General features: G+C 42.7%; 1 protein-coding gene and 1 long non-coding RNA gene across 3 annotated transcripts in view; one reads left to right on the top strand and one right to left on the bottom strand.

Moving 5' to 3' along the window:
* SLC13A1 (solute carrier family 13 member 1) overlaps positions 1–27,811 on the top strand; it is a 92,460-nt gene that overhangs the window by 17,780 nt on the left and 46,869 nt on the right. The window lies entirely within an intron of this gene.
* Positions 1,274–27,772, bottom strand: LOC132249816 (uncharacterized). The gene is made up of 2 exons (XR_009461318.1): positions 26,392–27,772; positions 1,274–1,682 (listed from the first exon to the last, which is right to left on the bottom strand). It is a non-coding gene; the product is annotated as an uncharacterized LOC132249816 (long non-coding RNA).

Genomic DNA, 27,811 nt, shown 5'->3' on the forward strand with positions numbered 1-27,811 from the left:
ACATTTTTCTACCAAGAGAACAAACCTGAAATAATTCTCCCAGATTATTTGAATGTGTATACACAGACTGTCTCTCTTCCATCCTGTATCTTCTACCTAGTCTGGTAAATGGATAGCTTGGCCAAAGCCAGGAAGAGATTGACTAAAGGTCTCAGGATTTTGTGGGGCTATGGACGGGATGTGTATAAATTAAAAGGTGAAAGAAAAAGTGCAGCCAGAGCCTCAGCGTGGAGTTCTTGAGGAAGTAGAATAGAGGTTAAAAACCAGCACAGTCCAGGCATGTGTGTACCAGTGTTTTCCTCATGATAGCCAGTTATACTGCAAAGTCCAGAGACTGGAGAAGTTTCAGCTCCATTTGGATCACCTAGTAGCAGCATGTGGAACTACAGTTTGCAATATTGCAACTGCACTACATTGGACAAACCATATTTTGTTGCATACCGTATATCCAGGAATAAAATGTGCACCTTGTTTATGAAAGCCAGAATGAAGATCCTTCCTTGTAGTAACTGAGTAGCAACAGCTGGGGACCTGAGTCTGCTCCTTGTTCTGCTCCTTGTGGATCATGTACAGCCTTTTCTTTAGTTTTTAACCAGTAAAAGCTTAAGTGGCAGAAACTGCTGTTACTCTGTTTTCTTGTTATAATACATACTCTAATTGCCAGCAGCTCATTTTGGGGAAAAAAGTGTGTTGCATGTGAGAAAATTATGGTATCAACACTACCTCCAAACAGTGCTAAGGAATACCCTGATCACCTCTCCACATACAGTGAATCCTAAAATGGATATAATGTAGCCACTACAGAGCAGTGTTGGGTATATGCCAAACATCACATCTAAAATAGAGCCTGTTGCCATGCACCCAGTTGAACAGCTGTATTACATCAGGTGGCATGGTCTAGATCTTGGCATCAAATGAAAGTGGGCAGACCTGAACATAGTGTCTGTGATGTACCTGGTACTTGTGCCATTACTGGTTGTTTAGTTTCCAAAGTTTTAATGAGGACAGGTGATAACTTCTTTCAGCTCCTCTGACATGGGAAAGCAAGACCAGTCATGAAATCTTGGCCCTATTTAATTCAGTGGCAAAAGTGTATTAACTTCAGTGGGCCAGAATTTCACTCCATGACTCCAGTCTTGCTGCATTCCAGCCAGTGGAATTTTTTAATTGTTTTCAAAGAGTGTGGAATCAGGGACTGCAAGACCTGATGAAAGGAACTGGAAGTTGCACCTGGTTATTGATGTACTGTTGTACCAGAAAAAGTAATCAGGGCTCATGAGAGAGGTGATGTCTTTTATTAAACCAACAAGATTTTTGCCAAAAAAAATTCTTTAATTGCAAGTTTTCAGACACACACACCCTTCATCAGGCATCAGAGAAAAGATTGCAAAAGTTCTTCTGGGTAGAAATGAAAGTTCATATTTCATAAGATTTCACAGAGGAGTCAATAGATGAAATACTCCTCTGGGCAGGCAGTTCTTAGCTAGTAAGTCGTCTATCAGCTCTCTTGTGAGGCTCTGTGATGATGCAAATCACCTTGAACAGAGGCAGGAGCAGTATCTCAGGTTTCAGGTAGACAACATTGCTTCCTCCTTGGGAAATTATGAAGATTTCATTTGAAAAAATCAGCTACAATTTGATTTCTTCCAAGTGCCAGGTATCCAGGCTGTAGCCATATAGGTCTAGAGGAAAAAGTAATCAGGGTTCATGGTAGAAGTGATAACTTTTATTAGACCAACAAGATTTTTGCAAAACAAAATTAATAGAGGAGTTTTCCTATTCTCTGGTGAAGAGGACAAACCTTCTGATTTCATCATCACACACAAAGATCAACTCAGAAACGGAATGTGTATGAGGTTTTTATTCATAAAGTATTGCAATGAAAATGAAAATCCTGAGCCAATTTCTAAAGGTCAGCTATTTTCACATTGTTATGCAAATTTGCCCCACCCCCCCAACACAAAGTGCCATTACATTCTTTTTACTTTTTCTAAAAGGAAGTAAAACTAAAGTTATTGTTTTAGAGAAAATCTGCTTGCAATAGAAGTAATTTCCTATTTTTTCCCATAGAATGCCGGTATGAACTGAGTTTCTTTTATGTACAGAAGTATTCACAGCGATACCTGTCATGACACAAGGCAACTATCACCTTATGTAAATATGATTTGGATGTGCTAACTGAGTGCTTCTTATCCAGTGTAACACTTTTGAACCCAAAAGCTTATAATGCGACAGGGATGAGCTACAAGATTTTTTATTTGCAACACTTACCAATTTTTTAATTTGCCAGATTTACAAATTGCTGGTCAAAAAAAGGTGCCCTTTCATATTGCCTGAAGTGAAACAAGGTAAAAGAAGTCCATTCATTTTCCTTTTAGTATTGGCATTTTGAATTAATAGGCTTTAGCAAAAATGTATACAGGGACATATAAAATGCAATGGTTTATTCATTCTTTGTGACAACAACAAAAACAATGAAACAGAAAATAAGGTAATATATGAATTTTAGTTTTCAAAATGCATAAAATCCAGAATTTTTGCTTTCAGTGACAGCTTACTTCCTTAGATTGGGACAGACAATGCTCATTTCTCATAGCTCATTTCTCATATTACTCTTCAAACAAGATGAGGAGTTATGTGCATTTCCATTACTCCTTGACATTCTTTCCAACCAGGCAATAGCCATGATTTCTTGAAAAAGAGTTTGAAGGCCAAGGTACCATGGCCCTGATCAACAAAGGACTTAAACTTTCTCGGCATTTCCACACCTAAATTTTAGGCATCCAGTGACAGGAGTGCAACTCAGCAATCTAAGTTAGGCAACTAGGCTCTATATGTAGTGCATGGGGAGAATTAGGTGCCTCACAGTGGTATTCAAGACACGTAGCACACACTGCCAGGGGTGGGGGGAGAAGGTGCATAAGCTTGCCTGTAGGAAATACTGCATGTCTGAGTTAGGAACCTACACAAGACAAGGATTAACAGTTCAAAATTTCTTCTTCCACTTAGCTGTCTGAGTCATCCTTTGGGTATGAACACCTAGCTCAGTCTATTCTTTTAAGAGATGGCTGTGGGAGGGGGAGTACTATATTACCCTGTACTGAATGGAGACCTCACCCAGGAATTAGGTTCAGCCTGACAAGTCAGACTCAAATGTCTCTCTACCGAAGTCACTGGTGGTACAGAAGTAACAAGTTTCACCCAAGCTGGCCACAGAAACCAGTCTATATCCATGACCAGGAACAAATGGATGGCTGCAGACAGCTTAAAAAATGGCTGATTTGGGGAAAATCTGCCCCCTAAAAACAGAGTGTCTTTCTGTAACTTCTGTCTGAGCTGCTTGTCAGTCTCAAGCTGTTTCAGAAGGGCGGGGGGGGGGGGGCGGCGTGGAGAAAGAGAACAGAGGAAGTTTGATCTGGGTGTTTTTCAGCCCCTGCTGGAGGGTGGGGTGGGTGTATTGGGGCCTCCATGAGGTGGGGGGGGACTCCAATTCACCTACCCCACCTTCCAGCACTAGCTCAGGAACCCCTAGAACAGGCTCCCTCAGCTCCCTATCCCCCCTCCCATTCTGAAAACTTTGCAGCCTCACAGGGAGCAGGGGCCCTTGAAAGGGGAAACCAGATACAGGCTGCAGCGAGCAGCTAGATTCCCCTCTCCCTTGGCACCAACAGTGAACTTCTGTTTTGTCCAGGGGATTCTTGCAACTCAGAACGCTTCCTGCAAAGCGTTCTCAGTTATAGAAGGGACCTGCACATTTTGTCTGCACTCTTAATGGCTAAGCTGTTAGCTAGGTTGCGATGGGTGCGTTCTATATACCTTTCCTGTTGAAAATGGGCCACCAGGTAGAAAGGAATGGAAGGCTCATGGGGCCAAAAACAGAACACATAAGAGAGAGCATGACTGTTGGGCAGTGATGAAGGTGCACACTTGGAAGCATGTGTCCTGGGCTTCAATTACTACTCCAGAGACTGTCTGTGCATTTTTTTTTTAAAGTCATTGGCAGAATGCATCACCAGTATTGAGAGGAGGTTCTCTAACTGCTAGGTCACCCTCACAACCTTTGCCTCTGCCTGTGCTTTTCAATTAAAGTGATCACAATTGCCAGGCATTGTGTTGAACTCAGTGCTGTCAATGCACATTAGGTATGGTATGACCATGCCTACTAGGTTAGGAGGTTAGGCACATAGACAAGTAGTTGATAAATCTCAAACTTCATGTGGGAACTGGGTGCTGAGACACTCTGCTCAGCCAGCATGGCAGTACCTCTCGGCATATATTGTTTAGGGCCCCCTGGACTTTTAGGCACCTAAACAGTTATGTGAAGTTTTTATGGATCACTTGCTTGGACTAGGGCACCAAAAGTCTGCTTAAATTGCACTTTTCAGGCCTTGAGTGCTTCTTTGGATCTGACACCAAAATGTCTTTGTCAGATCCAAATCTTCAACATGGTGCATAGTCAAAATTAATGTGGAATTTAGTATTGAGTTTCAAGACTATTTGCAGAAATGGTCAGTTAGATTTACAGGAAATCTCATTTACACTGTGTAACACCACTAGGAAATTTTTATTCTAGTGCTGCAAAGGCTTATGTACATGTTTAACTGTCCTACCACAAGGAAATTGAACTTTGGTGCTACTATTTGGTCAGTAAAATTAAGCACATGCAAGATTGGGGGCTGAATACTTGATTCACTGACATAGCATTGTTCTTCCTTGTGTCCATCATCTGAAAGTCTTCCTTTTTTGCACATTTGCTAAAGCATCTCTTTCAGCACAATTCCCAGTGGTGATTTCCAAGTAAAGGTTGACATTTGTGAGTTGTGAACACCTTTATCAGCAATTTGGTCCCTTGTAGATTTTCACATATGACAAAGATTGTGAAATCTGACAGTTTGTAAGATTTGGCAGTCATGACTGTTTATATGGCTCCATGACTCCTTTCTCAGGTGCATTAAGTCTATCAGCTCAAAGTTTTTGCCAGCATCACTGCTTGTTGATCCTGACTCCTTTCTGCCTAATTTCAGACTAACATGGTTGACTACCTCTGTCTCCATTAAAAATGTTCATGATCTGATGAAGGACATGGGTATCATGCCAGTACTTAAAATAAGCCCTGACACTTTGATCCATACCAGTATTTGCTGCTGGAAAATACCAATTTTAAGATACTGAATCAGAGAAGACAAGGAAAGGAGAAAAGTTACCAAGTGGTCAATCTGTTTGTATGGAAATGCTGGTGGACCATAATAAAAAGAGGGTAAATATAATGAAAGAAAGGTTAAAGTCAATGTAGTTCTGTACTAGTCAGAAATAAGAACTATTCTGACAATCTATTCAAAGTATTTTTAAATACATGGGAAAATGTTGCCACTTAAACTAGTAGGGTGCATCCACACATGCAAGCATGTGCGCTTGCAGCAGCTCAGATAGAAGAGGTGCAAATTTGAACCAGGGCTTTTTGCTTCAGTGCACATGCTCAGACATACACTTTGATATGGAGCAAATTGTGCCACTTGGGGCAAAATAACCCTGCCTGGCTCCTCCCCGATCTGTAGCCAGGGAGAGCTAGAGCCTGGGGCCAGCACCTGTGCTGTCCCCAGCAGTATAAAAAGCTGCCCTGTCCTGGCCCCATCCGTACAAAAAGCTGCCCTGGCAAGCAGCTCGGGGCTGCTCGCTCTCTGGAGCTTCTGGGGCCCAGCCAATTGGTACCTGGGGACACTACCCCTTGTGCCAGGTGGACTGCTGCAGCATCCCAAATCCATTCTTTAAAATACCCCAAAATCCATGTTCTTCCACATTTAAAACAAAAAACCACTCTACACACACACACACACACACACACACACACACACACACACACACACACACACACACATCTAGAGAGAGAGAGAGAGAGACAGTGATAAATTGGGTAATGCTTTATTGGTATATTTACAATGTTAAACCAATTTGGAAGCCTACCAGTGTCTCTATCATCATGAAAAAATAAATTCTAAATGCCTATATGTGTTGATGTGTTCTTTTGATTTTCTTCACACATGATGGGCGTGTGATGGGGGGATGTGGTGTTTGTAGAAAGGGGGTGATAAAGGGTGTGGGGGACAGTGGGTGGGTGGATGTGGAAGGATGTGGGTTGGTCTATGGGTAGGAGTGGGGCAATTGTTGGGGGCACTGTGGGTGTGGGGGACTTTGTGTGGGGGCTGCTCAGGAGGGGTGGGTCCCTGGCCCCCACAGGGTGCAGCCCCCCCAACCAGGGTCCTAGCTCCCCCCTGGAAGGCCACATCCCCTATCCCCCACAGGGCCCCAGCCCCCCTGCCCAGGGTCCCAGCTCCACCCTGGAGGGACAAAGCCCCTACCCCCACAGGGCCCCAGCCCCCCTGTCCAGGGCCTATAACTAACCTTTAACAGCAGCAGCGGGGGGACTATGTGCTGAGCCCAGCCTGGTTCTGCCAGCCCTGGGGCTGCTCTTGCTGCCCAGCCAGGCTGATCTTGTGGCAGCAGGACCCAGTGTGGCACACCAGGTCCTGAGCCCCGTCTGCAGCCCAGCCGGGCTGGGACCAGATCCCTGAGGCTTGCTAGTCTGGCTTTGCACTGGAGTGGGTCACACGGCTCCAGAAGGCGAGCACAGGAGCCGTGCTTCCCGGAGCCCTGTGACCCACTCTGGTGCAAGGCCAGACTAGCAAGCCACATGGGGCTGGGCCAGGTCCTCACCCCCTCCCCACAGGCACAGGGGGCAGAGGCGGGAGCTGGCCCTGGGGCCCGGCCCATGCTGACAGGGGCCGGCACAGCATGCAGTTCCCACATGCCGTGCCGGGTCCTGCTGCGGCCAGGCCCTTCCTATAGCTGCAGGACCTGGCCTGGCATGCGGCGACCGTGCAGAGCCAAGCCGGATCCTGCTGGCCCTGGGGCTGCTCATGCCGCCTGGCTGCCAGGCGTCACAAGCAGCCCCAAGGCCAGCAGGACCCAACTCGGCTTCACGTGGTCTCCACGTGCTGGGCTGGGCCGGGGAGCACGAGCTGCCTGGGGACCGTGCAGCTCGTGTGTGCGACCCGCTCCAATGCAAAGACAGACTAGCAAGCCTCAGGGATCTAGGCCAGGTCCTCACACCGCCCAGAGCCCCAGGGACATTCTCCCCTCTCCCCCCGCCACTCTCCAAACCACCCCCACCACATCCCCCTGCCACCCCTCACCCCCCGACACCCATGAACCCCCTCCCCTCCCCCCAACTTACCTTGGACAACGCTGGGGGCATCTGTTTTGGAGGACTGGCTCTGGGCATGGTCTTGAACTGTGCCTTGCTCCACTCTATTGTGGAGCAGTTTTTTTTAGATGACTGGATATCCAGAGGCCTAATTTTTTTAAACATTTTTCTGTTTCCACACATGCCTGTTGCCCCGCCTCAAAAGGATTTGAGGCGGGGCAACAGGCACGTGCGTGCTCGTCTGGACACGGCCATAGTGTTTACTTTTATCTTTAAGAATTGAAAGACGAATTTGTGGTTTCTTGCTATGTAGCAATACAATGAAATACCAGGAAAATCAGGAAGTCCTTTCTATAACTAACACTAACTTCATTCATTTTCTCTCATCTGGCCTGTGGGCAAAATAGCTCCTGAACTAATCTTGTCCGGCAATTGTTGTTAATCCCACTAGGTAGGTGAATTAACAGTACATTTGCTTTTCAGGTGTTGATATAGTGAATTCAGCAATTCAGAATAAGTGCATCATCTGCTACTATTGGCACTGGGGAAACAGCACATAGGCTGGCAAGGTCACATAACATTTGGACAATTTAAATTTGGATGATCTGGTTTCAGATTGGATTTACAGTTATTCATGAAGAAGAGCTGCTTTTGCAACGCTTATGTGATCTTAACAGAATGTGCTGTTTGGCGGAGCCAGGGAAAGCAGTTAAAAGCAGTGTGTTCTCATATTTTTCTTTTTATCCATATTTTAGTTATTTTCTGGTACTGAAAGCCTTATCAGGAAGGTAAGAGGTTCATTCATATATGTACTGTTTTGTTTTTGCCAGCCATAGTGACATAACCTTACTTTTTAATTATTTGTTATTCACTGTTTGTCCATGGTACAGAATGTACTTTTTAAAGTGAAGCTCTCTTGTGCTTATGTCTTTGGCTGTAAAATAGTCCAGTGTATATCAGTTATAGGACTCAGAGTGGCCTCTGTAGGACTCTCTGATACTAGGACTCAACCCACACAACTGAACCTGCCAAAGATGCTAAGGACTGTCAGTAGAGGACAAAGGCAGTCTCAGACCTCATTAAAACCAATGGCTGTGCTCAGCAGAAGGAGAAACAAGCTCCTCTATGTGGTAAAAACAGGGCTGCAAAGCTACCAGCTGAGAAAGCAAAGTGTGTGAACAGGAGTTTCCCTGGCTACAGATACACAGGCTACTAACAGCAGTTCTCAGTTTAGGGATCATGCCCCAAAGTGGGAGTCGTAAGTCCCACTGGTATTTAGTTGGAAAAGCTGGATTTACATTGTAAGTGGAGTCATGAGCTGACCAAAGATGTTTTGCAAGTTCAGAAAGATTCAGAACCACTGGACTAATTTAACAGAAATTAGTTGTTTGTCTGCTCATGTGCGTGTGTGCTATTATCTTCAGATGAAGCAAAAGGGCAGTTTCTTAGACCCAAAACTCTAGGAAGACAGACTGGTATTTCTGAGCAAGAAAAGAAACTCCCTGCTGTTTGTGTCTATTGCATTCTGTGTCTCCATCTTTTGCAAATGAGTGATAATTGCTTCAGACTCTGACTGCTAATCACAATTTGACATCCTAAGAGAAAAAACCCTGCAAGACCCCAAACTTTGGCTAATTTCTCTGGTTAAGAAGCAAATGATGTGAACTCAAACACAATCACAATTTAGTGCCAATAAACAAAGCAATAAATACAGCTGAAATATAGAATTCTTGACCCATAACTCTCAAAGCACTTGAAAACAGTGGGCTAAGCATCATGGTGTTACTGTGGGAGAAACTGAGCATTGGAAATAAAAAGGTTTGAATTTGAATTTTGGAAGTGCTGGAGTCAATGATAGCTGCAAGTACTTCTTAAAATCAGGTTCCACTGACTTGTCTGAGAATATACAGCAAGACAATGATCAGGCTGGAATAGTCTGAGTCTTTTGATTAGAATTAATCAGAAATGTTCATATGGAACATTTTTTTTCTGTCAGAAAATAAAGGTTTTCTGAAAGCAGAGCCTTTTGCAGCAACACATTGATTTCACAGAATGTTCCAAATGAACACATGAAGGGGCTGATGAAATCCTGGCTGCCAGGAAGGTTTCCACAGAAATCCCATTCACTTTCCTGCTGGCTCCCAAGGGTGCCCATGGAGCCAGCTGACCCTGGAGTTTAGAAACCCAGAAATTCTCAACCCTGGAACAGTCCACATTGTGGGGTGTCTCCAGAGCTACAGATCCTGGAAACCCTGGTGTCTCAGACTTCGAAACAGTAAGAGAGGCAGGGCTGCCATAGACCTGGGTACTATGGAAACCCTGGCAGCTGCTATCACTTTTTTCTGTTGCTGTTCACTAGTGGCCATCAACAGAACTGAAAAGAACCATGCCAGTATTGTTCCAGAAAATCAGCAGGTGCTGGAGACCTCCTGGAAAGCTTTGTATTTCAGAAATATCTTGTTTTGCTATTTCCAACATGAGGCATTTTGGTGTTTGGAAGTTTTTGAGGATTTATTTGTCCTGATTCTGATGAACATTTTTCTAAATTCTTGAAAACCACTCATGGGAAAATAATTCCAAATCCCAATTCTCTGCCAGCTGAGCCATTGGACAGCCAACGCTCTGGACCTAGCTTTTGAGTTACTAAGTGTTTATCAAAGAATAGTCTAATGTTATGGTTCACTCATTATTGCTTACAGGATGCATCTACACTTGCCATTATGGCACATGAATAAATCACAGTGCTTATTGCTCTGCAGTTTATTGCTCCTAGGAAGCTCCCAGGCATGTTGTTTACACATGCAGTGGGTCACAGCACATTGAGCTGGGTCAGAGCAGCCCCAGGTGGCAGGGAAACCAAGGGGTCAGCATGCAAGCCCAAGGCTATTCTGGCCAGGTTCAACGTGCTGCCAAGGGGCTAGCTGGGGCACAAGGGCTGCTTCAGTGCATGGCTAGCCAGAAGGCAGCCCCCACACTGAAGCACCCTCATGCCCCAGTCATCTGGGTTAACATCTACATGCATGGTGTTGTGCATGAAAAAATCCACTGCAGGGTAGTACTTGTACAAGTACTTGTGCAACAAGTATAAGTGCAATGGAGTTTATTAGTTTTGTGCACCCTAATAGGGGTGCACTTGTAGACGCTGAGACATTAACTGCAGAGTTAATCAATCAGCTCTGCAGTAAATGTCTCATGTAGACACACCCACAGAATCCTTCATTGTTTCACTGACAGTGAAGTCTGTCTACAGGAACTTTTTAAAAAATATCTTGAGCTGAGTCAGGCATGCTATTACCAGATTATTAACTACATAAGATTAAGTATATCTTTGCATTCCATCAATGAAACAAAGGTACTTGAACTTCCTTGTTACAAAGGGCCTGAGAGATGCAGGAATTTACCCTGTTTTGCCCTTTGACAACACGCTCTTTTTCCTTAAGCATCTCTCTCTGCTGTCTTCCAAGGGTAAAGCAGTTGTCATATAATCAGTCAGTTCAGAGGAAGGAGCCAGGTTTTGCAAGTATTTAGTATTTTGTTATATGCTGAGTTATACTGCTTTTTTACAGGATAAAAAAAACTTGCAAAATTTCTAAATATATTCCAGAAAACTTACTAGGGATCAAGTAGAGTTCTTTCTACATACCTATGTCTGTAAATCTTTTACAGGGTTGTGAGCTATCTAAATGTTAATCTTTGCAAGGAATATTGAGAGTAAAGGTAGTGACTTGAAGCCAAGTTACAGAGCGCAGCTATTAACATGTCTACAGGATCAATGTAAGCACTAAGCAGGGAATTTCAGATTTTTGGCTATATTCTATATAGGTTATACAGGTAGTCTAAAAATATTGGAAAATAGTTCTTTTTCTTTAATCTTTACATATTTTTTTTGAAAAAGTGAAATCTACAGTGAATAAAATTTTGCATGTAATAGGGATGATTAAATACAGTTTTATTTAAAGCTAGAGTCCCTATCCTCTAGTGTGTGAGTTCTGGTTTGTGTTGTTTTCCTTAGAGGTCTGACAACTAGGCAATTTTTGTTGTGTGACGAGATTTTTGTTTTGATGATGATGATGATTTTGTTTTGATGATGATGATGAGATTTTTGTTTTGATGATGTAGAGGTCCTGTCTCAACATAACAGACGTTGAGTGCTCATTCATGGAAAACCTCAGTATTACAAATTTTTTATTCCTTCTGATTTGGAATAAAACCAGATTTTTTTTTTTGATGTTTTAGAAACACTGAAAGATAAGATGCTTCCAAAATGAAGTATTGTCTACATGAACCTAGCAGCCACTGGCTAAAATTGACATAGTCACATTAGTTTTACCTGATAGCATCTGTGAAACTGATAGGCATATCGACCTCAGTTAATAGATGATTGGGCTCCCAGGATCTGGAGCTCTGCCATAGTTCCTCACACTCAGAAGTCAGGCAGCATGGGGAGTCAGCTGGACTGGGAGCTTGGAAGCACATGTATAACCAGGCAGTTCTTCACCCTGGGAGGCTGTGATGCATGGGGCAGTGGTGGTGACCAGGCAAGTAGTGCAAAAGCCTCTAATCTTGTGCCCACCACTCCTCACTAAATTGGCACCTAGGACTGGTGCTCCCAACATGAACTCGTCCTTAGTTATGCTTAGGTACCTAACAAATTCATGATTGTGTGAAATTTTTGCATAAACCATGAATTCGGTAGGTGCCCCCTGAAAAAGCCCAGTCCCCACAAACAAGCCCTTGGACCATTAAAAAAGCACAGGGAATGTGAAAAAGCAGGAAAAGAGGGGAGGAGAAAAAATAGGGAGCTGCAAACAGAGGCAGGAAGCCCTGGTGTGTCCTGAAGCACAAAGGGGAGGGAGGGAGACTTTTCTGGCAGAGCATGGTGGGAGGCCCCCGTGCCTCTGATTATCTGAGGGGCCCTGGAAGTCCCACCCCTCCCCAGAGATTGACAGGTAGCCATCTGTCAATCTCCAGGGAGGTGCAGGACTTCCAGGGCTACTCAACCAAATAGAGGCACTGGGGGCACCCACCACACTCCACCACAAAAAAGGCATCAGATGCCATGCCAGGACCACAAAATACGGAGGCAGCCTCTGTGAATTAGGTAGGTTCCTAGTTATGTGACTGTCTGAAACCCTGCAGTCCCCAGCAACCTTCAAGGAAAATAAGTTTCTATTGGAATTCTGTTTGTGGTTTGATAGAAGTTTGTTCAGCCTAAGATGTTTCCAAAAAATAATTCAGGTACTTTGAATTGCTCTTATTCATCCATGATAATTCATTGGACAATACCCTGCCCTTCTCATCTCCTGCCATCCTTTCCATTTGCCCACCACTATATGGGAAACCAGAATGGGTGTTATGCTTTACCAACCTGCTCTCCATAGGGGTCAGTGGTACCCGTCCAGTCCTGCAGTTTAACTACCATAAATAGGTTTGTCACTAATTAAGAGCCTGTTAGGTACTCAGAGCTCCAGCTGGCTTGAAAGGGTTGATTTTAAATGAACAATGACTGAAGGTGAGGAATGCACATTTAGAAGAAAATTCCTCTTAGAATTATTATCATCCTAAAAACAGGCTGGAAAACATTATAATGGAAATTATAAGGATTTCCTGTGATTTTTCTTATTCTTCTTAGGTATAAGTAAGAACACTGAATCCTCTCTGAAGATAGAATGGCCTTACAATATTAATTTACAGCTTACTTTGAAGATGAAATTAGTAGTTTGTAAAAGGGAGTTGAAAATGTGTCTAAACTAAAATCCAGAAACTTGCAAGCTATTTAAAATGCAGTTGTAGATCTAAATTCAAATAGTCCCTCTCTGGCTTCCTAAATTATGCAGCAATGTGACTCTGGATCAGAATTGTGAACCTTTAATCTGTTTTAAAAGAAAATGTTATGAGTCAAATAGTGTTTGGTTAGTATATTTTCTTCTCCAGATTTCTGTCATATTATTTTAATATGCCTACCATAGAGGTTTAGAAATTCATGATGTGATCTCTCACCTTAACCCAAGTTCATTGATAGAAGTATTTGTTACTAGTCTAAATTAAAACAAATATAACATTACCCTAGTTATTAAATCAATAGTGTTTACAGGAGCAAGTTATCTTTGCTATATAACTGCCCTTGGACCCCTCAATAAACAGGTTTGCTGAAGAGAAGTTATGCTGAAAAGAAGATATTCATCCATGACGTTGAGATGAAAAGTCTTTCGTTGTTTATTATAACACTTTACCAGGATAGTTCCAGATGTCAGTGGGCAGGTCTACATGTGAAATTAGTGTGAATGAATAAACTCTGGCACATATCAGGTAGTCAGCCTGCCATCCTGGGACTGCTCCAGCCCAGGACTGCTTCAACCCAGCTCAGGTGCTGTGGAGGAGCTGCCTGGGACATGAAGGTGAGCCAGTGCAGGGCTAGCTGGCAGGCAGCTCCGTCAGCATCTACAGATGTTGCTGTGCCCTAAAGAACACTGCTGCAGGATAGTACTTGTATTTACAAGTATTTTCCTGCAGCTGAGTTAATTATTTTCCTGCAGCCTAATAGGGAGAGACCAGATAGTGGTCAGATAATGATAAGTCACCAATCAATTGATAATGGCAAGATAATGATAAGTCACCAATCACAGATAATGGCAAGTCATGAACCATGGTGGTAGCTACGCCTTTTTTTTTTGGAAAGGAAAAGTCAAAACATACAGATATATCCATGGCATTGGTTTTGCTATCAAGGGAAAAATTGTTATTCAGATGCCAGAATATCCAGTTGGCATCAATGAGGTTTCTTCTGATCAAAAGACAACAGTCATCAGTGTGTATGCCCCAATCCTTGATCCAGATGCCAAAACAAAAGAAGAATTCTATTCTAAACTCAATTATGTCCTGTCATCAATCTGTCCCCAAAGAAGATAAGATGGCAGTTTCAGTGCTAGAGTGGGCAAGGACTCTGATCTATGGAAAGGAACACTTGGAAAGGAGGGGGTGGGAAAAGATCATTCAAATGGAATTCTTCTCTTGAGCAAGTTTGGAACATGATTTCAATAATCACTATTCATCCAAAGCAACAAATGGAAGATATTGTGGATGCACCCTCACTCAAAATGCTTTAACTGTTGCAATGTCCAGATCACCAGATCTATGACCAGTGCAGGTGACTAAGGAATGGATTATTGTTTGATACGTTCTGTTGGATCCGTTTGGATTTCCCCCAAATGGCATAAACAAAAGAAGCAACCAAGGAAGAAGTTCTGTATCAAGTGCTTGAAAGATCCTGCTAAGACTGATCATCTCTAGCAGAGCATCAGTGAGAAACTCTCCAGCCTCCTTGATGATCTCAACATCATTGATCACTGGGAAAGCCTCCAGAAAGGTTTATGAAAAATCTCTAGACTTCTCCACAAAGAAACATCAGTACTGGTTCAATGAAGAAGATAAGTAAATTAAAGCTGTCATTGACAAAAAGGAGAGAGCCTTCAGAGCTTGGCAAATGATGTCAACTCCAAACATAAGCAAGGCATGTATTGCCATGTTTAAAACTGAGACCTAGAGGAAAATTTGAGACCAACAGAACAAGTGGTAAGAGGAACAAAGCAAGAGAGATTCAAGTTTGCTGACGTCTACAACATGCATAGATTTTTCATGCAACAAAAGCTACCTATGGGCCAAGCACACAAGGAGCTGTACCTCTGGGATCCAAGGATAGAACAACAGACTTTAAAGACAGCTCCATTCTCAATGCAAAATAGAAGGAACACTTTCAAGAGTTCCTGGACTGAGATTCTAACATCAAAGTCAATGCCATCCAAATCATTCCACAACACTCCGTTAAGAATTACCTTGCAGATGCACCAATTTATCAAAAGGCCTTGAAAGCCATTAAGCAGATGAAGCACAACAAAGCATGTGGTCCTGGTGGCATACCAGTTGAAATTTGTAAGTAAGGTGGAAAAAAGCTCTCTTACCAATTATGTGCCATTATTATGAAAATCTGGAAACATGAAAAGATTCCCAGTCACTTGAGAGATGCCAGAATTGTTACTATATCCCAAAAAGGAGATCGATGGGATTGTAACAGTTATCAGGGTGTTGCACCCCTCTCTATAGCTGGGAAGATCTTTGCTAATGTTCTCCTCAATACTGTAGACTCACTTTCTTCACTGAGGAGACTCTACCTGAGTCCCAATGTGCTGTCAGACCACTGAGAGATGCAACAGATATGATCTTTGTTGTTAGACAGCTTCAGAAGAAGTGTTGTGAGCAACACCAGGATCTTTACATGGCTTTCACTGACCTAAGGCCTTTGATTCAAATAATGGGGTGGCTCTATGGAAGATCCTGATAAGAGGTGGATGTCCACCAAAATTTGTTACCATTATCATCAGACTTCTTAAAAAAGATATGACACCAACCATACTAAGCAGTGGCTCAGTAAAGGACCCCTTCCCTATTAGAACTGGAATCAAGCAAGGATGCATGATGGCACCAACACTCTTTTCCATCTGCATTGAAACTATTCTGCCTCTGATTGCTCATAGACTTCCATCTGGAGTAAGTATCCAGTATTGCATGAACAGGAATCCCTTTAACATGAACAGGTTATCTTCCCAACCCAAGATAACCAACACCTCCATTAGTGATGATTGTGTTGCGTGTGCCCACTCAACTGAAAAGTTCCAGGTCATTTTTGATTGCATCTATGAAGCATATTAAATGCTTGGACTCACTGTCAACTTCACAGAAACCATGATCCTTTACTAAGCCAGCCCAAACCAACCAGCTGCTCCTTTACATATTACAATTAAAAAACAATCTGTAGAGAATGTTGAGCATTTCTCCCACCTGGGTAGCTACCTTTCCCAAAAAGTAGATACAGGAAACGGTATTCAACACCAGAGAAAATCTGCCAGTATTGCCTTTGCATGTCCCTTAAATTGTGCCTCTGATGATCATGATTTCAGGATTTAAACCAAATTTCTCATCTACAAGGCTGTTGTATGGGTGTGAAACTTGGACAAAATATTGGAAATACCTAAAAGCTTTGGAATATTACCACCAGCAATGTCTTTGGAAAATTTTCCATATCAGTTAGAAGGACAGAAGAATAAATGTAAGTGTTCTAGTTCAGGCAGATACCACCAGCAACACCACCAACATTGCATCCATGTTTACATGGCACCGGTTCTATTGGTCAGCACATGTCATAAGAATGCCTGTCAACCAACTCCCCAAAAAACTCCTATACTCCCAATTCACCAATGGGCACCATTCTAGAGGTGGGCAAAAAGAGATTCAAGGACACCCTGAAGGCTTATCTGAAGAAATGCAATATTAAGATAAATACCTAAGAGAGACAAGCACTGAATCATCTCCAATGGCACTGTGATGTATGACAAGGTGTGAGAGCCTGGAGGGCACTCACTGAAGGCATGTCCCCAGCCAGGGACAGGAATCACTCCACGCTGCAACATCTAGACTACAACGGGACTCCCAATCTGCACCAGCCCGACTTTACCCCTGTGCCAGGTGAAGCAGACTGGGGCAAATCCACAACACAGGCTATATCTAAAGGCCGGGGACAGGCCAGAGGAAGGGGGGGCACTGAAAGAGCAGAGAGGGAAAGCCGAGGAGCCAGAAGTGTGGGTGAGCCCTTGGTCTGACTGGGAGGAGGAGGTGACACCCTGACCGTATGAGTGAAGAGGAAAGTAGCAGAGGCCAGCTGGGGAAGTGGATCCAGGAAAAACCCTTGGAGACCGCAGAGGCGAGAGATCTGCCTGACCCACTCGCCACAGCTTTTTTTTTTCCTCCGTACCTTTTTTCTTCTTCTCTCACTTTGATCTTCCCTGTGGAAATCTTTCAGCTGGTTGAAGAGTTTTGACCAAGGCCAGAAGTCTACTTGGGAAGTGAAGAGAAGCGGGTCCCTGGAGAGGCTCTGTAGCTGAGATGAGGGTAGGCAGAAACCCCGAGCAGTGAGGACCATGCTCCACCCCAGCTGATCATTCTGGAGGGACTCCCCAGCTGTGGAAGTGGTGCTTGCCGGTGATTAAGCCTGCTGTGGCTCCACTTTAAAGTCCCAGAGGAAGAGACCAGAGCGGGAAGGTGGACCGCTGAAGGTCCTAGTGGAATGGCCCCAAGCAACAGGGCACCAGACCTTGCAGATGCCCAGAAGAAGAAGAGGTCAAAGGTCAAAGGACTCTTTAAAAAAAAAAAAAAAGAGAGAGAGAGAAGAAAAGGAAAAAATATATAATATGTAAAATATAAGAAGTGGAACTGGAAAGTGGTCTCCAGGCTGGTCCTTCCATCATTTCAGGCTCCAGGCTTCAGGCCCCTGTGATTGACCTAGGTGTGAGACAGGCAGTCACCACCTCCCTTTTTTCGAATTTCCTATATCATCAGAGTCCTGGCAGGTGGGAAAAGAAAGGACGCCAGATCTCACCCAGCTCGACTGTAGGGGTGCAGCCAACCTGAGGGGCCAGTGAATGTCAGCAGGACATCAGGGTATACGTCCTTATGTGGTGACCGCCCGACACAAGGTAAAGTGTTTCTTAACAAACAGAATTAACCTTCCAAAATCTAGCTTCTTCCTCAAATAATGGGGTAGGAGCCTTTAGGGAACAGACTGAAGTTATGTTTGTCATGTAGTTGGCCCCCTGAAAGTACCCTGCAGTTGTCCCAACACACATACCTGGCTATAGAGCACTGTTAAAGTGGCCACTTGCACAATAAATTAACCCTCATCAAATGAGGGAGGAGATGAAGGCGCCCCTTCTGTTTCCTAGGATCAATCTGTGGTGTGATCAGGGCTAGGCTGATGCTGCCCAGCTTTGCCCATGATGCTGTCTGAAGGAACAGGCGAGAAGGGGGAGCCAGCTGGGGTTTGCCCACCCTGAGCTGGAGCAGGGGTGTGGATTGGACCCCCCCTGCCTCACAGGCCTCCCCACCCTGCCTCACAGTCACCCCCCCGCCCTCCTCCCTGCAGCTCAAACCCCAGCCTGCAGCTCCCCCTCTCTCCCCTCTCTTCCTACAGACAGCACCAGAGCTGGGAGTGGGGGGCAGGACTGCATCAGCACAGCCTCAATCATGCAACAGGCAGGCAGACTTGATCCACCATCTCATTCCTCCCCTCTCCCCCGCAATCCAACAGGCGAATGTATGTTGAGTTGAGGGATTGCTCTAATTCATGGTGCTTTATGTAAAGCACCATGAGTTAGAGTAGGGATTTGCATGTCTGTCAGCACCCTTAGTGCTGAACACACACGTCACGGCTTGCTGTCTTCATACAAAGGTTTGGTAATTTTCAAATATCCAGATTAAGCCTTCCAATATTTGTATAAATTTCAATTACTTTAACATTTACATTGGAATTCTGATGGTTCCAAAGAAATTTTTTAACAATGTAGCAACATTAACATTTTAAAAATTAATTTAAATCTTTCTGATAGCTTTTATAGACACATAGAGGGATTGATATTTTCAAAGTTGACTACTAGATTTCACTAAGGTCAGTGAAAGTTGTGTGGCCTGGTCCTTTCTGCTTGAACATTTCTGCCATTAGTTAAGCTTGGTTTATTTAAGTTCCTTAGCAATTGTATTTTTTATAGGGTAAAGATGTTAATGTCAAGCATATCCCCCCCAAACTGGATGACCAGTAGTTTACTCCTTACTCTGTCCTTTATCCATTGACCCATTCATCTTAGGAGGCTGTATTGGGTGCAAGATGCCACTGGCATTCCTCTTAAGGCTCTGGAAGTACACAAACCCTTTCACCATGTTAAGTTTATGTAGTCATTCCTTGTCCTAATATACCCCCTGAATTCTTGAAAATAGGAATGATAAATTAACTCAGTGGCATGGAAGGGAGTAATGATGGTTGCAGTTGTGAAAACAATGGAATACAATTATTATCATAGCATTATCTTGCTTTTTACAGCTTAGCTATTCCTGTATATGATACTTTTATATGGACTTGCCCTGCACACAGAGATGGACTGAATGTCAGCATAAATATCTTTTACAAGGTTATTCTTATGGTGTTCAAAATTATTGATTGACCAAGAAGAAAATGGAGGGCTAATATTGAAAAAGACCTCTAAGGGCTGTTAATTTATGTTATCAGCAATCGGGGGAAAAAATATACCTTTTACTGAAAGAAGAAAGCAAACTGTGAAAGCAATAAAGGACCTCTAGGGTTTATAGAGCTAGGGAGTGAATAAGTAAGTGGGAACTGCTGTATTTTAACAGTTACCAATTTATTCCTCGAAGACAGATTTAGTGAGAATTCTCTACTGAAACTTTTAAATAATTTGTGGCAAACCGCCATGATTCAAATTTGCTGTTTCACTAAGAACAATTTAGTATTATCCCTCAAGGTTCTTTATTCCCAAAGTCTCTTCCAAGAGAGAGGAAGTTGATTAATCAGTTACTCTGAATATAAATCAATGCTATTAGCTCAGATTTTTTGTCCAATTAATATTATACCCTGACAGTAACACAAATTGACCTAACAACTCTGACATAGTCAGCAAGGATATATTTGGATTAACTGTGAACATCTGTATGCCATCAACACGGGGTAATTGATGCTGCCTGAAAGTAGAGTTATGCTGCCTGCAATTGGCTTTCATCACTTGAAATAAGTGCCATGGCTAAGGATTCTAAAGCTCCCAAATGAAACAATGAAATGCTGTAAATAGTGTCCCTTAGTTGTGACTCTCCCGATCTAGCATAATGCCACTGACTCAGATGCTCGCAGATGGATGACTGTATGAAACATATTTTACTTACATGAAGGAAGAGCTTCTACAAATAAAATGCTTTCTATGACTGCCAGCTGTGCTGCCCTGCCCCGACAAGTGAGGGAAGGAAATGAGAACCCAGGGAGGGAGGGATTGCTCAGAGACCCTGATGCCACTACATCAAAAGCAATGAGGGGAGCAGCACTAAAAATCAATGGTAAAGCAAGGTGTTTGATTTAGGGTGTTTTTTGCTCTTGTAGTTCAGATGTTGGCTGCCAAATTATGCCTGTTCTGAAAAGGAAAGGTCCCAACAAAAAATTATCGGAGGTTTTTTCCAAGTCAAGAGAGCATTATTTGCACACTGTGAGCTTAAGAAGTATGCAAAGGGATGTGCACTCAGTCAGCACCTTGTTGTATGTGGAACATGTTTGACACTGATGTACATCTAGAAAGACAAAGCTTTTAGTCTGTATAGGATCTTTTTGGCTGTAACAGTAGTACAGCACCAACTATGTTGTCAACATTTGACAAGTAATAAATGTAAAAAGGCACAGTCTAAGAAAAATGTTACAGAGTGAGCTAGGCTTATTATTGTATGTACATTGTGGAATGGAACTTTATATAAAGATGCTAGTTTGAAGGAGCTGATATGTCCACACAGCACCATGGGAAGCTTTGTAAGAGATACTACCCTGGATTTAGGAAATAGTGGGCTTGTCTACATGAGACGCTACGGTGACAGTGTCAGTGGGCACAAACCATGACACTGACACTATTGTGTGGTAGGGTTGAAAACAGCCCATGCACCGCCAGGACTGCACAGTAACAAGTACTTAGCAAGTACTAAATGACTGTGCAGTAACAAATGAGGATAATTGGTCCAGGTAGAGCTGACCCAGCTATACTGCTAGCTCAGTCAGAGCTAGTTTGCACAGTGTTGCATTGTACAATGTAGGTGTACCCTTACTAGTTTAAGGTTCAAGCTCTGTCTTGTGCTTGAGTCAGATGACCAAGTCTATGTCCATATACAGTGCCATGTACTGGAACATGCTTCACGTGGTAGCTGACAGCCCCTCAATGTTAAGTTGTAAGATTCAGAGAGCAGGAAAAATGGTACAAAAGCTGTAGGATTGCACAACTTCTGGATGGTCACCCTGTAACACCGGGATTCTTTGAAAAGTTCTCAGAATTCAGTTCACTAAGAGGATCATTGATTTCCTTGGTGTGAGCCAGATACTGATGGTTGGTGCAACATGAAAGCTGGTCAATTGCCAACCGTCTACCTGGGCGTGATGCTAGACTGGACATTGAGCTACCATGAACACTTGAAAAAGGCAGCAGTGAAAGACACAACATGCAACAACCTCCTTAAGCTGGCTGGGTCATCATGGGGCACAAGAGACTCAACCCTAAGGATGTCAGCTCTTGCCATCTCATATTCTGTGGTAGAGTACCGCGTACCAATCTGGAACTGGTCATCACACACCAACTTGTTGATTCGACAATGGGCATCACCTCGGGAATTCTTCAGCCAACCCCTCTACCATGGCACCCAGTCCTAAGCAGCATTGTTCCCCCTCATATCTGACGGGAAGTTGCAACTAGCAAGCTACTGGAGAAGGTCCACACCAATCCAAGCCTGCCACTGTATGACAATCTCTTAAATCTACCTGCTGCATGTCTACCATCATGATACTCACTGTGGTCCAAACTGCCACACCAGGACCACATGATGGAGACCCTCTGGTGTGAGGAATGGAGATCAACATTACCACCAAACAAGTTCCTTATCTCAGATCCTACAGTCTGCCCACGTGGCTTCAACCTTCCATGTGGTCAGTGGGCCTTGCTGAATAGGTTCCAGACAGGGCAAGGTCTGTGTGCAGCCAGGCTCCACCATTGGGATCTTCACAACAATCCAGACTGTAGCTGTGGCAAAACACGCACCATGTCTTATATTGTTGATGACTTCCTGCTGACTAAGTTCAGTGGAAGACTACAGGAACTGTACGTGGCCACTGAGGATACTGTGACATGGCTCGGCTATTACACACATGCTGACTGACTGGGACATGCCATCGCAGTTCTTTGTGCGCCAGCTCCCAAACCAGTAGCACAGCCGCTTCAACGCAATGCTGCATTCATACTGTGCTAATGCAGCAACACTGCTTCTGGTTGGGCAGCTAGTGCTTGTGGTGTTATCCTGGCATGTGTTCGCATGGCCTACCTTTGTACTGTATAAAAGTAACCTAAGAGTCGCATACTCGTAGCTCAGAGGCATTATCTCTTGTAACTTGAGCTCTTTGCCTGAAAGAGGGACCAACAGATAGCTAGAAAGCTATTCTGCAGCAGAACAAGTCTGATGGTAAAATGGGAAAGTTTATTTTAGTATTCAGGTGTAAATTCATGAGAGCCTGTTTGAAGGACCTGAAGAATGTTGAGGAGGGGTAAGAGAAAATCCTGTGCACAAGATTGAAGCCATAGTAGGGGGGGCAAGTAAAAGCCCTGAAGCTCCTAGAAGTAGTCTTTTGTGAAGTAGGGAAGGAATTATTGGCATTCAAAAAGGCCAAGCAAATAGCTCTTGCTATGGAACTACAATGATTTAATACAGCAGCTCCCAAATGAAGTATGTTAACTATAACCCATGGGAGTAAATGAATTGATTGGATTCAACTGAGGCCAAGGTGACCATGGTTGTTATGCTGGCTGCACCCTGTAAAACAAATTCTATCTTTAAAGAAATCATGGAACTTCACAGTGATGAGTCAAAACTCAATGCACCCGAGCGTATGCTTTCTGGCAACACCATAAAGTAATTCATATCCTTATAATACATAATGTGACTTGAAAGGAGGCAAAGTTCTAAGTCCAGCTTTCTTTGTTTATGCAAAATGTTCATTGAATTTGATGAGAGTAGTATAAGTAACAAACAGGATTTGGCTGACCCATGACAAGATGGGAATCTGGACAACCATTCTTCAATAGTAATGTAGTTAGGATTAAATCTGCTTGTATTATTTAACTGAAGAAATGCAAGTTTAGAATTATTGGTATTTCTCTACCTTACCCTATTGTGCCAAGGTATAGTGGCATATGTAATAAGGCAATGCAATCTCACATCAGGGACTGCTATATAAAAATTGAGGACCAGTGACCTGAATTAGTGAAGGCAGCATGTGACGAGATCATGGAAAATATAGCAGTACCTCAACCTGATTTTTACTCCACCTCTGCATATCTTTAGAGTAAATGCTGTGACCTGTGGGAAATGCAATGATATACTGTGTTATCTCCTGCTATTAAACCATGCATGCAGTATGTACACTGAAGTGCAACAAACATTTTTCAAAACTTGTTCACACAGTGAATTCATGTCACTTCTGAGCTAGGTACTATAAAGCTAGATAGCATATTCTGATAACAGGGCTATTAGATGATTACCCAGGGGATAATACAATGGGTTCAGATAATACATCTGCTAACAAACAGGTCAGCAATTAACTGTGAAGAGTGCACTTCCTTTGCTCCAGTTAAAACTACCCAACTGTTTTCCTTCTCCAGGAATCCTAAAAATGAAAGGGAGGCTAACCTGTAAGGTGTAGATCTACCCTGTCTTCTGCCAGACTTCAAACTGATGCAGCTAACTACCTCTCTGCTAACAGTTAAAAGTCACTGTAGAGAGGAAGGGGTAAGATATCAGGTAGCTGCTCATGGGAAGCAGACTGACACAGAGACAGAGCTGGCATGATGGTTCTGAGGAAGCTGAGTCTGCCTAAACTTTTGGGGAGATGGTAAACTTTAGATAAGACATCAAATGCATGTGCCTTTTATTATTTTAAAATCCCTTTGCTTGCTATGCTATGTTCCTACTGTAAGGATTAAACAATATTCATCTTTGGAAAGTTGAGAATTTGGAATACTTTGGAAATAATACTTGATTCTATCACTAGATTCATCATTGTTTGTAGCTCCCAAAAGTAAGAACTGCTTCGACTGAGTCCAGTCTGGTTAGGCCCCTGACATACAGGAGGTCTTTAACCATGTCTTCCAGTCTTAAAGAGGGAAAGATCAGCATTTTGCCCCAAAGAGTTGAAGATTTGAAGCCCGAGAGCATCATTTCAAATTGACTCAGAGGGGATGTTATAGGTACAGTTCAGCATAAACCATGGCTGATCTAGGCACAATAGGGTTCCATGTCTACCAAAATTAAAAGGAACTACAAAATGTGTTGCAATGAATAGCTCCCAATAGTTTTATTTTGCATCTCCACAGTTACTCTTTAGGTGAGTGCAACAAATTTATTTGAATCAAATGTGCTCTGCAGATACTAAACCAGCATAAACTGAATGCAAGGGAAATCCTTTCCATCCAAAACTACAGGGCATACCTAAATGGAAAATGTGAGTGGTTTCTTCTACTCAGTAGAGAGGTGGATAACAGGGTTACGTGGTAAACATGTTTTTTTCACCTGGACCCCAAAAGCTGCTTCTCTAGAGGTTGTGCATGGACTATCCTCTGCTGCTATCACTTTCTCTCCACCTTTTACAGAAACAGAAGCCCTAGGGCAGTTGGAAGGAAAATATTAAAAATCATAATCTTCTAGTAGCCCATACAAAATCAGGCAGAGAGATCATAGGATCCTACTTCAACCAAATGTTTCTAGAGGCACCCATGCCTAGGTGTTAAACCCATGTTTTCCAGTCCAGATTCCTAAATCCTATTTTATTAAAATTCCATTGAGGGGCTTTTTTTCTTATTGGTTTTATTTTTTTCCACTCTAATCTCATTCTCCATAATGGATTTCTGATAAGTTTAGAAGTAATTATGCCTCAGGAGGGAATAAAAAATGAAACCAAAGAAGCATTTGACATCTGATCCCATTCAATACCTGGAAAAGAGAACGGATAGCATGGTCTACTGCTCTAGCTGTTAAATCCTGTAGATATTGTTGTCTTTTTTTGACATCAGTTGTTTTTGTTCCCTCAAAGCTATTTATGCTATTTATAGAAGAAATTTCTTATCAAGGCCTAGCACATTGCCATCTTTTTTCTTATATCACCACCAATTTGAAGGGAGGCATCATAACCACTGGAGAAGGCTTCCTGGGGTTCTGTGCCCATCCGTGCCAATGATATCCTGTGTAACTTGAGAGGAATCATTTTATTTCTGTATCTGTTGTTAGTTATTTTTCATTCACATGATTAACAAACTTTTAAATTATTTAATATCATTTGCAAGGTCTAAATCAGCTTGACTTTTGGCAATTCTCACTTTATCCCTACAGTTCTTGATTGCCATTAAATGACTGTCTTTGCAGATCAACACCTTTTCCCATTCCTGGTAGACTTTCTCCTTACTCCTATTAGCCTTTATGAGGTGGTTATTCTTCCAGATAGATCTCTAACCTTTTCCTATCAGTATTTCCTTTTGCTAGAGATAGAAACTCTGGATTGTTTTGCACTTTTGATTTAAATTCCCAGCTCCCAGCTTTGGCGTTTCTCAAGCAGCTCAAATGAAACCCAGATCATTTATAAATTTAATCTACTATATCAGTTCTCCTCATTTTTCACTTGAATTTCAAGATCCTGTTTTCGAATCCAATTTCTAGACAACTATCCAGGCCCCAGTTGTTTCCATTTGAGATCAATTAGATCAGTATTTCTCAACCTGTGGGTTGTGACCCAAAAGTGTGTTGCAAGAATATATGAAAGGGTTGTGGACAAACTTTAAAAATCAATCAAGAAACTTTAAAAAATAGATTCTTATTTAAAGGAGAAAAACATGGAAAACCATGGCTTGTCCCTTGCAGGCTGGCGAGGGGTGCTTGTGGCCCCCTCTGCCCCACACACACACACCCCTCCTGCCCCACACACTGGGAAGCTGGGGCCTAGGGGCAGTGGGGCAGGAGTGAAGGGCACTGGGTCAGGACTGGCCATCAATATTTACAAACGGGTCCTGGTACAATAAAGGTTGAGAACTACTGAATGAGATGATTCAGCTTGGGTCCTCTGTTCCCTAACCTTTTTGGCATGGCTAGTGTAATAGCTGCTATTTGAGCCCATTGTCAGTCACCTCTGCATTTCACAGCTCCTATTACTTAACTCTAACCTTCTGTTACTGTCATGCAGCTGCCTAGATCTAAACAAAACTGGGTGGGTCGATCGTTTTATCTCTAAGTTTTGTCTCGTTCATTTGGTGTCCCCCACCCCTTTTTCTGAACTCCACAATGGACTTTTGTGACATTTCTGACATGCTCGTCTGTCCAGTCTTGTAAGTTATACTTTTTGTGGCCAATTTTTTCAGTTTCAGCACTGAACTGAACTGCTGCTGCTTTTTTTAATGTTTATATTACATCCAGTTCCCCTTATTTTACAATAACTTACCCGTTTTTCTAATTGTTCAAAAATGTCACAAACCAAATTAGAAGTCCAGTCTCATTCATACAAATTAAGCTGTACTTACATGGCTCATGGTGATAAGCTTCCTTGTTCCTCACTAGTAGACACTTCCCCTTCTGCTTTACTGTTACTGAGAAAATGCAAGGTTCTTGTCAAATTCCACAGCCTCTTAAAACACCTTTGGTTCTTTTCACTGATCATATCTTCAAGTCAAAGTCCACCTGAGCATCTGTAAAATTGGTTAATTGCCAATTTATCCTGAAAATCTTTGTTTGTTCCTGAGTAACTCCCAGGGAGTTTTTCCCTTAAAGTTGGCTTTTATTATTCAGAAAAGGACAATCTAGCCTCCTTCCTTTGGACCTATGTGGACTATAGTCAGGGTAGAAACGATTGCGAATGTCTGGCCTTACCCAAGTCCTCTAGCCGACCCAGTTCCACACATAAATGGGCAATTTCCAGACTGGGATCCCTTGATTACCTTCTTAGGGTGATTTTTCAGCTCCTCTCTTAGAAAGCCCTGTGTTGCTTTTCTTGTTCTTCCCTACATTTTTTCTATTCAGGGCAATCAAGTTGTTGGTCAGTTGTTTAATCTATGTTACTATTTAGCCAGCAATTTTGCAGCTAGCCTTTTCAGTCTGGGCATTTTGTAGTTGCTGCCCCAATAAAGATCTCATCTCTGCTGTTAAGAAATATTTCAGTCCTCCACTTCTTATAGGGGTATTAGGCTTTTAGGTTCTGTTATAGTTCCTTTTTAACCATATTTGATTTCTTGAAGTATTCCCATCATTTGTTCAACCTTTATTTAACAGAAGTGCAAGTTCACAATGACTGTCTTTGGAAATTAAATCGTATGCCTGACACTGGTCCTAACCTTTTTGATTTGAGCGATTAATCAAAACTTTGGAGTCTTGCAGGGTTGTTTTAGCTAGAAGAAGAAAATGATGGTGAAGGCAGGTGTTTGTTCTGTAAAGTCATAGACATGTGGGGCCGAAAGAGGTTATCTAATCCAAACCCTACCCTGAGACAGGATAAAGTATCATCTGCAGAATAACAAACAGAAGTTTGCCAAACGTGTTTTTAAAGACCTAGTGAAAGAGAGTCCATGGCATTCCTAGGCAGCTGGTTCCAACATTTTACCATGCTGATAATTAAAAAGCTATTTTCTGAACAGTCAACTGAATTTTCTTTATGGAAGATAGTTTGTCCAATTCCTTTTTGACTTTCAGGCCCTTAGAGGGGTATTAATGTAGATAGGCTCTAATTTTTCCTTTTCATCAGGTTAGTTTGCTGTGGTTTATTTAATATAGTCTATTTCAGTAACTGGCAGCTCTTCTGCACCAGTTTGATTATCACCCGGAGAAGCAAAGCCTAGCATTTCCCTCAGTTTATTGAAGTTGGCTCCTTTGAAATCCATTATCTTAATTCTGCTGCTCTCTCAACTTCCTTACTGGGAATGGTCTGAAAAAAAAAAGAAGTCAGTCTGC

This window comes from Alligator mississippiensis, chromosome 4 (genome assembly GCF_030867095.1).
Source record: "Alligator mississippiensis isolate rAllMis1 chromosome 4, rAllMis1, whole genome shotgun sequence".
NCBI classification, from domain to species: domain Eukaryota; kingdom Metazoa; phylum Chordata; order Crocodylia; family Alligatoridae; genus Alligator; species Alligator mississippiensis.